This window comes from Amblyomma americanum, chromosome 4 (assembly GCF_052857255.1).
Source record: "Amblyomma americanum isolate KBUSLIRL-KWMA chromosome 4, ASM5285725v1, whole genome shotgun sequence".
NCBI lineage: Eukaryota > Metazoa > Arthropoda > Arachnida > Ixodida > Ixodidae > Amblyomma > Amblyomma americanum.
In genome coordinates, this window is record NC_135500.1 from 222,315,131 (window position 1) to 222,325,723 (window position 10,593).

At 46.5% G+C, this 10,593-nt stretch overlaps 1 protein-coding gene across 1 annotated transcript in view; it reads right to left on the bottom strand.

Moving 5' to 3' along the window:
* Positions 1 to 10,300, bottom strand: part of LOC144127615 (uncharacterized) — a 131,426-nt gene extending 121,126 nt beyond the window's left edge. The window contains exon 1 of the mRNA XM_077660589.1: positions 9,993 to 10,300. The gene's annotated coding sequence lies outside the window, so the exon portion shown is untranslated. The remainder of the gene's footprint in view (positions 1 to 9,992) is intronic.
* Between the last annotated feature and the right edge of the window lie 293 nt (positions 10,301 to 10,593).

Genomic DNA, 10,593 nt, shown 5'->3' on the forward strand with positions numbered 1-10,593 from the left:
ATGTTGGCAAGTGCGCCACCCTTGTTTTCCCTCTACACTCCTGTAGTGGTCTCTCTCACTTGCCAGTTAAAAATAATACCGCAGGTTCAATCCTTAAAATACCTAGAGGTCATTTATGACAACAAACTCACCTGGCGACCTCACATTGACCATGTCGCGGCGAAAGCGGCTCGTACCGTGGGCATGTTACGGAGATTATGTCATCACCGGTAAGGCATGCGCAGAGATGCGCTATTAATGATCTACACTGTGTATGTCAGGCCAATTTTAAAATTTGGATCAGTGTTGTTTTCAGGCTCGGCTACATATAAACTTCGTCCTCTCGTCCTTTTATACTCCGTCTCACAAGATGTTTGCAGCACTACGAAAGGTACAGCTCTCTCGTCCAATCAGGATGGCGCGCACTACATTAGTGTGTTCCTACGCGCCTGTGGCTCGATCCACCTGATGTCCAGGTGGCTTCTTTCTACCTCTATTTATAGTAGCACCGAGCCACAGGTGTTCCACCGCGCAGCGCCGCGCCTTTCCTCAAAATCCAACTTTCAATTTTCAGTTTTCTCTCGCTTCTTTCCCTCCTTTATCTCTTCCTTTCCGATGCGGTTCGGGTGTCCACCGAGATATTGTCTTTCTTCTTTCCCTCCCTCCTTTATCCCTTCCTTTACTGCGCGGTTCGGGTGTCCACCGATATATGTGAGACAACCAGGGTACTGTTCTCATCAGTTCCTCTGTTGTCGCGTCGCAGTAAATTTCAGTAATCGTGTCATGTGCATATAAATTTATTTACTCCAGCGTGCCGAGGCAGCCGAGTGTCGATGGTGGCGAAATGCAAAACAAGCCCATGTGCTGCGCGAGAGGCAACGCACGTTAAACGGGTTCGATCATCTCATCGTCCTCATAACAACTGAATTCAGCACTGCTGGTTGTGTCGTCCTCCAGGTTGACAACAATGGCCGGTCCCTGGTCAACAACATCGTCGATGATGTGGTCCAGTTTTCTCATCACATCTTCCTCACTGATAATATGCTGCACGTAATTCTTCCATTTCTCAACAGTCACTTGCGTGATGCCTTGCCAAACCAGAGGCTCGACGTCTTGGAGCTTAAACGTCTTGTTTTGGCTGGCCACGAAACCCTTGACGTCGCTCCAGACAAGCTCTATCGGGTTCAGTTGGCAGTGGTACGGTGGCAGGCGCACAACGAGATGGCCAGCAGCTTTAGCAATGCAGTCGACACGGTATTGCTCCCCACCTGTGTTCACATTGCTGACAAGCTGCATGAGCTCGGCCTTCACCATGCCGCTGCTCCACGCGACACCTTTTCCGGACAGCCAAGCCTGTATGTCCTTTTTGAGGCTACTCATCCGCGGCACTTTATCCTGCTTCACAGAATGATATGGCGCGTTGTCCATCACTATAACGCTGCCGGGTGGTAGTAGTGGGAGAAGTCTCCTGGAGAACCAGTTTTCGTAGTGTTCCCCGTTCATTTCCTCGTGGTAATCGCCCGAGTTTTTCTTCGCTCGGAAAACTTCCGCTGCGCCTTCGACAAAACCTTGCTCACTACCGCAATGCGTCACAATAAGCCTGCCACCTTTGCAACTGGGGTTTTGTAGACCAGTCGACAGTCCGGATCGATGCGCTTGGTGTGCAGATTGGATGGTGCCGTCAGTCCACACTCGACTTCGCGTGTGGCCGGCGTTAACCCACGTTTCGTCGGTGAAGAAAATAGGCCTACCCTGGCGTCGCAGCTCCGCTATCTGGCGCAGGTACCGGCGGCGACACTGCACAATGTGCGTCGCTTCGATTAACATCGCATTCCGAGAGCGCTTCTTATATCGGAAGCCAAGTTTCTTCAACATCCTCTGCATTGTCGCTGCGGACACGGTCGGTAGCGTTTCGTCCTCTTCGAAATGCGCAACCACCTTCGCGATAGTTGGAATTTCCCCTCTCTAGAAAAAGGTGTGTACCACCCTTCGCAACACGCTCAGGTCAAAATCGTCCAGCTTCTTCGTCCGCTCGCGGCCTCTTCCGCCAGCACGCTTCTTCGGTGACAACACTCGGCCCGCGTTCAACGTCTCCGTTGTCCACTTGTAAAGCGTTCGCTCGCTCACCTGCGTGAGTTTTGCCGTCCTCTTGATGAGCGCATTTGTACTCCAACTGCCCCCGCACTCGACGCGAAGCGCTTCAAGAACATTCAAAGCCACCTGCTTCGCCTGCTTGGGGAAACAGCGCACTGTCGGTGTAGAGCACACAGGAGACACAACAGACTCGTCCGACGCCATGTTGGAAAGTGGCGACGCATCACTACCTCGCTGCAGGCCTCCGCAGAGCTGTGTCCGTACGGGCTTTGTCTGGTAATTGCACCAGTGATTGAAACACTCCCTACCATTTAAATATACCTGTCCAAATCATGTTTTTAGTTGCAATGCTTATTGTTTTGATTAATAGTCATACACTCCTCAAATATTCGAGGGACTATTTTCTGCGTTTCTGCAGCCGTGATTGGACGAGAGAGCTCTACCTTCCGTAGTGCTGCAAACATCTTGTGAGACGAAGTATAGAGAGGGAAGCACTTCGCATGTGCCTCAGCCTTACAAAATTTGTGGCTATCAATGTGCTGTACCTTGAAGCCCGCATTCCGCCTCTCTTATCACGACTTCAATTTTTAACTGTGCAAACTTACCTCAGGATCTATGAATCCCATTTCCCCCGTTCCCAAAGCATATTCTGTTGTCAGCCGACCTCCTTTTTTGGTGTCCCCTGGTCTCGTTTCAATTCCCCTCAGGTAGTGTTTGTGCAAAGATTACTTCAGCCTTTAGATGTAAACATTTATGATATCCTTCCTGCGCTTCGCAATGGGCACGCTATCCACATTGTTTTCGACGACATATTCCCGAAAAATGCAAAACTTTTGCCACCGAGTATTCTAAATGGTCTTCTAGAAGATCATCTGAGGACCCTACCTACAGATATATAGCAACAGCCACTGACGCATCGCAATGCAATGAAAAAGCAGGCGTGGGAATATTTTGCTCGAATTTAGACTGGTCCTTTTCACTGCGCCTTCCAGATTTCACCCCTATTTTTCAAGCAGAGTTTCTAGCAGTTGTACTTGCTTTACGCAAGCTAGACCCCTCTATTACAGCAGTTGCAGTAATTACTGATTCTTTATCTTTGTGTTCGTCCCTCGCTGCACATGTTGACGGTCCCATTTTAACCACTTTCTTATCCCTACTTCCTCCGCATTTGAGCTTTGTTCATTTAGTATGGGTTCCCGGTCACAGCAGTGTGCCAGTAAATGAGATTGCTGACAATCTCGCAAAGGCTTCCCTCAGCGGCCGCGTGTTGCCAATCATCCCGGCTACAGCCTATATTACAGCACCTAGATTTCGGCGACGTGCGTTTTTAAACACGCAAGACACAACACTTTTAACATCGGCGGATTATGAGCACCTTAAATATTGTTGGAACAGGAAAATGTGTTGCTCTCGGCAGCTTGTATCACTGACGAGGCTACGCTGCCGCATCCCCCCTCTAAATTTCTATTTACACAAGTCGGATTTGGCGTTCTCTCCCCTTTGTGCATTTTGCCGTGAGCCTGAATCTATAGAACATTTTTGGCTGTATTGTCGCCGATTCAACTCTCTGAGAAAAAGGTTGCTGGAGGAGCCCTTCAGCATCTTGGCCTTAGTTTGAGCAGCCCGCTCTTGCTATCATTTGGCGCCACCACATATGGGTTCAGCCACAGATCTGTTTGTACCGCTGTTCTAAATTTCCTGATAGAATCTCACCAACTGCCTTGCTAAGTGTTCCAACCGTTTCTTTTCTATCAATTATTACATTTTGACTAAATCATTAATATTTAATCCCTCTCTTTATTGTTATTCTTAAAATTTTAAAATCAAAACACCCATCCCTTTTCTGTTCATGACGAAAAATTCACCGGTGTTGCGCTCCCACGTGCTTTCCCTTTTTGTTAACTGCGTTCAGGTGAATAGCCACCCGATTCTTGGCCGATCCCCCAGTGTGGGTATGTGCCACCTTTTGATAGGCTAACAACAACAACACCAGAAGTGCAGCGTCAGACAGCGCGACGATGCAGTTTTATCTGATTCTGGCCGCCTGTCGCATGCCTCGACTTATTTTGCCGCCGGTTGTACCTCCGCATCAAGATATAGCAATAAACTCACGAAGTATTGAAATAGTCCGGAATTCTAAGTGTCCAGGTGTTACCTTTTTTTTAACCCTGCCTTGGGATAACCACGTTAATTTTGTTCTAAGCAAAATAAATCAAATAACTGGTAAGTTAGGTCGTTCAAGATATATCCTTTCCGCACGCGTTAAACTCTTGTTGTGTAATTCACTTTTTCATTTACATTTAAACTATTGCCAGTTAGCATGGGGCAACACAACATCCAACAATCGAGAACATATTCTCCTGATACAGAAGAAATATCTCCGACACACATATTACACTTCCTACACAGCATCGACAATAACATTCTTTAAAAACTCTGGCTAGAAATCTCTAGATATCGCTTCAGTCATGTGTGCACATTGGAAATCCATAGAGATTTTAGCATCCTACGTAGTCTGTCCCAACTGCAGAGCAAAGCTCCAATTTATGCTTGAATTGCTTCAATACAAACTGCGCTGTTCGCGGTACTGCACTTCGACGCCGCTGCTTGCCGGGCCTGCCCTTCAAGCCCGCTGCGGCTTTGGCAGGCCTATCATGTATTGCTGCTCTGGAAATCTTGTGTTACCAAAGTTTTTATTATTATTATTATTATTATTATTATTATTATTATTATTGTTGTTGTTGTTGTTGTTGTTGTTGTTGTTGTTGTTGTTGTTGTTGTTGTTGTTGTTGTTGTTGTTGTTGTTGTTGTTGTTGTTGTTGTTGTAAATATATTGTAAAAATGCACGTTAAAAAGTGTTACGATGTGTGTACTCCGCAAAATGTGAACCTATCTCAAATGCTAGGGAAGCCCAATTTTCGATCCCTTTTTGTTCATACCGTGGCACCCAAACATTTCTGGAGTGATACCTTTAAAGTCCCCAGTGTGCTTCCCCGGCCTTTACGTCATGTGCCTGCATTTTGAATTGCTCACACACGGACCAGATTTGGTAAATATACTCGAGCTTATTATGTTCCTGATATATTTAACGTTCTTCACCCTGAAATTAATTCCTGTGAGTCTACACGTGATATTCGCATAAAACTCAAGAAATTGCACTTAGAAAAATTATGTTGCATACTTTAATTTCTGTGCCAATGTGAAGCTTCTTGGTTTCTACCTGGTTTGTGCTTTGCATTGTATTGTTTGCAGTCTCTTTGGTTTCTTCAGTGTCTCCCTACAAATAGTTTATTTCGCGGCCGAGTCTTGCTGTTGACTAACAGGCATCGCGTGACAAGCCACAAAGATGCCTTAGGCGAGCCTGATTTCTGTAATTGTATGTGTAGATTTGTGAATAAAATTATTATTACTATTACTATTATTATTGGTTGTAAATTAAGATCAATGGCATGGTTGTTGTTTAATATCAAAAGTTTTGTGCCTTTATCTGTAAAAAAACTATTGTACATGCTTTGGCGTACAGTGTGTTAAGATAAGGTATTACCATCTTTGCCTTTCGCTCGGATTGTTGGGTATGTAGGATCGACAGCATTTTAAAAAATTCTTAATAACGTTGCATACAACACACCCATTTTTTTCAGCTGAAAATATCTTCAGTGAACTAGGGCTCCAAAACTTCAAATCCTTATTGATTGGTACTGTTTTCCTTAAGCACTATTGGTACAGTGAATTTAAACAGGAAACTACCCCGACGAGACAACTTAGAAAACATAACCGTTACATTGTTCCTCAGTCAAACACGAGATATGGTACGGCCAGGCGTTGCGCTTATGTTCCGGATACTCTCAACAAACTGCCAGATGAAATATTTAAGGCTAGCTCTAGAGGCAAACTCGGAGACTTACTGAAGAATGAATGGAAAAATTAGTATTAGGATTAGTGCAATCTGTTTCGCCCTATTAGACTTTGCGCTTTTATGATCTTTTCAGTTGTGTTTCGAATGAACTTACTAATTTTCAGTGTGCTCTTTTTCATTTTTATTGTTATTTTGCTTTCTTCGTCTAATACGCATGAGTCATACTTTTCTGTCACTATGTATTTTTTTTTTAGGCACGATCCTACAAGCCATCTTAAGGCTTAGACCGACCTGTCTCTCCTGTATTTGCTACTGACGGTGACGAAATAAATTATTATTATTATTATTATTATTATTATTATTATTATTATTATTATTATTATTATTATTATTATTATTATTATTATTATTATTATTACTACAAGACACTTTGAGGACTGGTTAGTATCGAAGCTGCGCTCAAGCGGGAAACAGTGTCTTAAGTACAAAATACCAACACTTTTAAATGATTATAATTCGATGCGCTTTGATCTTTTCACATCATCACACAGGGAATTCCGACTTATCTATATTATTTCGAGGTTATATTCGCTGGCTGCGTTATATCTGTGTCTTTACATTTGTTTCATAAACGCTCTATGGAAAATGCGAGTGAGCAACATGTGAGTGATGTATGTGTACAGTGCTGTATACATGTAGGTAATATGCGTGCTTGTGCATGCATGTATGCATATGGGATGCTGCCTGTCTGCCGAAATAAGGGATTGCAGACCCGTCGAGCTCTCCAAGCGCAGCTTTTCTTTTTTTTTTTGCAGCTCCCCATCTGCAGTTTGTTCCCTTCAAGGTGGCACCAATCAATTCAATTCGATAGACAAAGGCACGGCGATAAGAGGGATGAGAGGAAGAACTGTCTCGCACTAGGCGGAATCCCTGAACCGTGCCGCGAGGGTGAAATGGGAGAGGGAGAAAGAAAAGCAGGCGTGCGTACCATGTATGCACCTACAGGCAAGGGACCGTCAAAAGCAGCCCCTGCCAATATCCAGGCTCTTTGTCATCACTCGCTTGCGACGTGAACACTTTGGAAATTTGCAGTTTATATGCACTGCACAAAGCTGCCAGAGCTCACAGCACTCTCATTGGATACGGAAGCGTGTCTTATGTATTTTCAGCATTAATTTGTGCTCCCTTAAAAATCTGATCATCCTTTTCGTTCACTGTTTTAGCACAAAATGACTGCAGTGTATGCATGAGGTTTTTGTTGTCTGCCACGCAATACCCCCCCCCACATGAACCTTAATATAAGGGGCGATGATGACGAAAGGGATCACAGGAAGCTTATGAAATAGAACGTAAGGGGCAGAGAGCGGAAGAAACTGTCAGAACATGCATTCACGTCGCATAGGCTAAACGCACGGATCCGCGGGAGCAGGTTTTTCTGGAAAGTACAAGCGACTATGGCCTGGAATTTGTCTTGTCTGCGGAATCAACACTTGCGAAAGGAGAGACAAAGCGTCAGCTTCTAAACAAACTCTTCGACTGCAACAAATCTGTCAAATATATTTTAAACAAACTAACATTTCAGAACGCTTAGAGAGTGCATTGTACGCAAGCCGGAGAAACACGGTCCCGCAAGTTGCTAATGATCGGCGCACATGGTGATGCCGATGTTCTTAGCGATTATGACAGTGGCTTGAGAGTGGCCTACAAAACGTGTCGTTAAAGGCTGAAGTTTTGGCTATTGTACCGTCGGCTGTCGCAGCAGGTCAACGTTCCTGAGGGCAGTCCAGTCACAACCAGCCTTTATATGTGCAAACAACTTTTTTTTTAATAATTCTGTGCCTGCAGTTAGCTGGGCCTAGCTCAATGCATCGTAAGACCTTTAGCGACGGTTGATACCTGGCACGCAGCCCGCCGGTGGCTCTCAGCCAAGCACAAAACCGGAGGATTTTATTTGGCACCGCTTCCCTCGGGGACTGCGCTAGAGCGCGACTTGTGCAAGATGCTCTCGCCTAATTGTATAACCAAAGTGTCTCAATGCAAGGGGCCACACTTTCCGGGGGGGAGGGGGGGGGGCGCAGCGCCGCTCAAGCGCACGGGAAGCGCTAGTTCCGGAAAGCATGAATTATCGTCCGCAGAAATGCGCCAAGGAGAACAATTAACCCGGAAAGCGAGTTAGAGAACCACACATTCGTTAGACCGAGTTAGCGTTCTGGCAAACTGCTTCGTAACTGTTGCGCCTGGCTTCTTCTGTTATCACTCCAGCCAAGTTTATGCACTCGAGTCTTTGTAGGCAAAATAGCTCTGTAGATGAAGCTTTTCAGCACCCGGAAATAGTTAACACAACCTTAGTGGGACTTTCAACCCCATTATAATGATTTTATTGCAGTCACGCAAGCAAGAAAAAGTACCCAAACATTCGGAAATATGGCTGCTTTGCTTGCGTTTGCGCACGGTTTTCAGCGCTGCGTTCAAAGCTTATTAGGACGTTTGGTACGAAACTTAGTTCAGCCCCTCACGTTGAGCTATAAGGCCTTCTTCTAACGCGGACAGTGTGCGGGTGGGGCGGGGTGGCGGTGGCGCCTATCCCATAAGCGCACGATCGTCACGTTCTCCCCGCACAAGCAGATGCGATGCGCCAGAATGCTGCGTACTGCTGGGCATTCTTCCCGGAGATGTGCTGGAGCGTATTGTTTCGTGGCGGCTAGCCGAAGAACGAGGCGCCATGAAGGATGGCAGAGAGACGATTAAATGGCCGCTGGTCTAGCGCGAGCGCTCCGTCCCGCGCCACTGCCAGCTTCGTCGTCTTCGTGACAATATCTTTGAGGCGACATCGTGTCTAAGATGTGCACATAAATGCAATACCGAATGTGTTTCCACGTTTGTTATGGACCTGGATTATATTATGACCTCGCAATCCCATATCGAGAAAGCGCAGCGCACAAGAAAGGCCGGATGCTGATCGCTGGTGTCCATTTCTGATCCGGAGCTCCGAATGAAGGCTTTTCTCGTAGCCTGTGCCTTACCACTTCGAAATATTTGAGCCCGCTGTTTATATACGTCCCCCTTTGCAATTTCCGTCTCCTGTTTCTGTCCCCTGCCAGCACCATTTGAAAAGATAAACCTTACGTGGGCGAACCGTCTCTGGGAGTTGACAATCATTCGTCAGTGTTTGTCAGCCGGGTGTCGCGAACCAGCAGCTTTCCGTTATCTTAACAGTGTGCCGAAAGCTGTTTTTACAACGGCAATAAAACCTAACGCCCTACCAACTGCTCAGTAGTCTGTCGTATATTTGCTCTGGAATGTGCCTTAGCACAAATGCTCAATCGTTCGTGGTGAGAGATGCGTACGCGCGTATTTAACCAGCTTGTCAGAAAATGAGCTGCATGGGTGACTTCTGAAGGTTAGCCTAACGCTTACCCTATCACATGATCAATAAACATTTTCACAGTTTCATTTTCATTTCTCGTAGCGTCTTTATCAAGACGCTAACCGTAACACGCTGAAAATCGGGGAAGATTTGAACGTCCTGAAATCTTCCTGATAGCATTAATTCTTCTTCCCAATAATTTTTAAACGTGTATCCTGCTTTTGAGCAGGAGAAAATTGAACTTTAATAGCTTGGTTTTACTGACGATTACATACGCGGAAATCGGGGAAGTCTCAAAAAAATGAGTACAGTGCAGCCGGTTTCGTTAACGAACACGAATCGTCAAATGGTTCGTGCACAGTTAGTTTTTCTTTTGCGACTGATTCAGAGCGCGTAATGCACCAAGAACTGCGCTCATTGTGAGCGACTGAAATGCCGCGATGTGCGTCGGAACATCATGCTGTCCTTTCACACTTGCACATGGCCTCAACAACAGTCATTAAAAATCAGTGGGTTTAAATTATAACCCCATATTTACAACCTACGCTGGTCCGACGGAAATTGAGAGTTAGTCTGCATTTCCTGTAGGATGTGACGTCAGAGGCAGAGTTTTACTGGAGGACTTAGGGTGACTTGAAATCCTCCCCTTTTGGTCGGTGCACGTAGCGTGCCTTAAGGCAATCGAGAGGCACTCACCTCTGTGCCAGAGCAGCCTGTGGTGTGCAGGTGTCTGTACGCGTCGCGCACTGCGGTCGCGAACTTTTCGTGAGGGGACCAAGTTTTCTTTCGGGCGGCCGCGCACCACGAGTTGGGCGGATGCTCCTTCGATCGGCGCTCCCCACTGAAAGCAGCTGTGCCGCTCCTGGTGCCTGTTCCCAGCCTCTTTTCCTCCTCGCTGCCGCAGTGTGTTGCCCTCTTTCAGTCGACGGAGCCCACTCACCGAATCCGAGCTGGGTTCGCAACCGGCGCGCTTTATATGCGCCCTGGCTATCGGCTCCGAAGAGGAGGAGGAGGAATCGCGCTCTGGCGTGGGCGTCCCGGGATCAGAACCGCGTGGGGGCTTGGGAGGAGCGCGCGCTCGGCGATGACGTCATGGCAAGCTCCTCGCTGCGATTGGCTCGCGGAGGTGATCGTATACTCTCCTCTGCGATGAAACTCGGTTGGTCTTGAAGCCCGTCGGTCAGCTGGCCCGGAGAGGATTCGGATGTGAGGCCGCCCAGCTTTTCTCCTCATCGGCCCCAGCAGGAGACGTTGATTTCTCCTGCGTGTGTGTTCTTTTTTTAATTCTATCCACTTT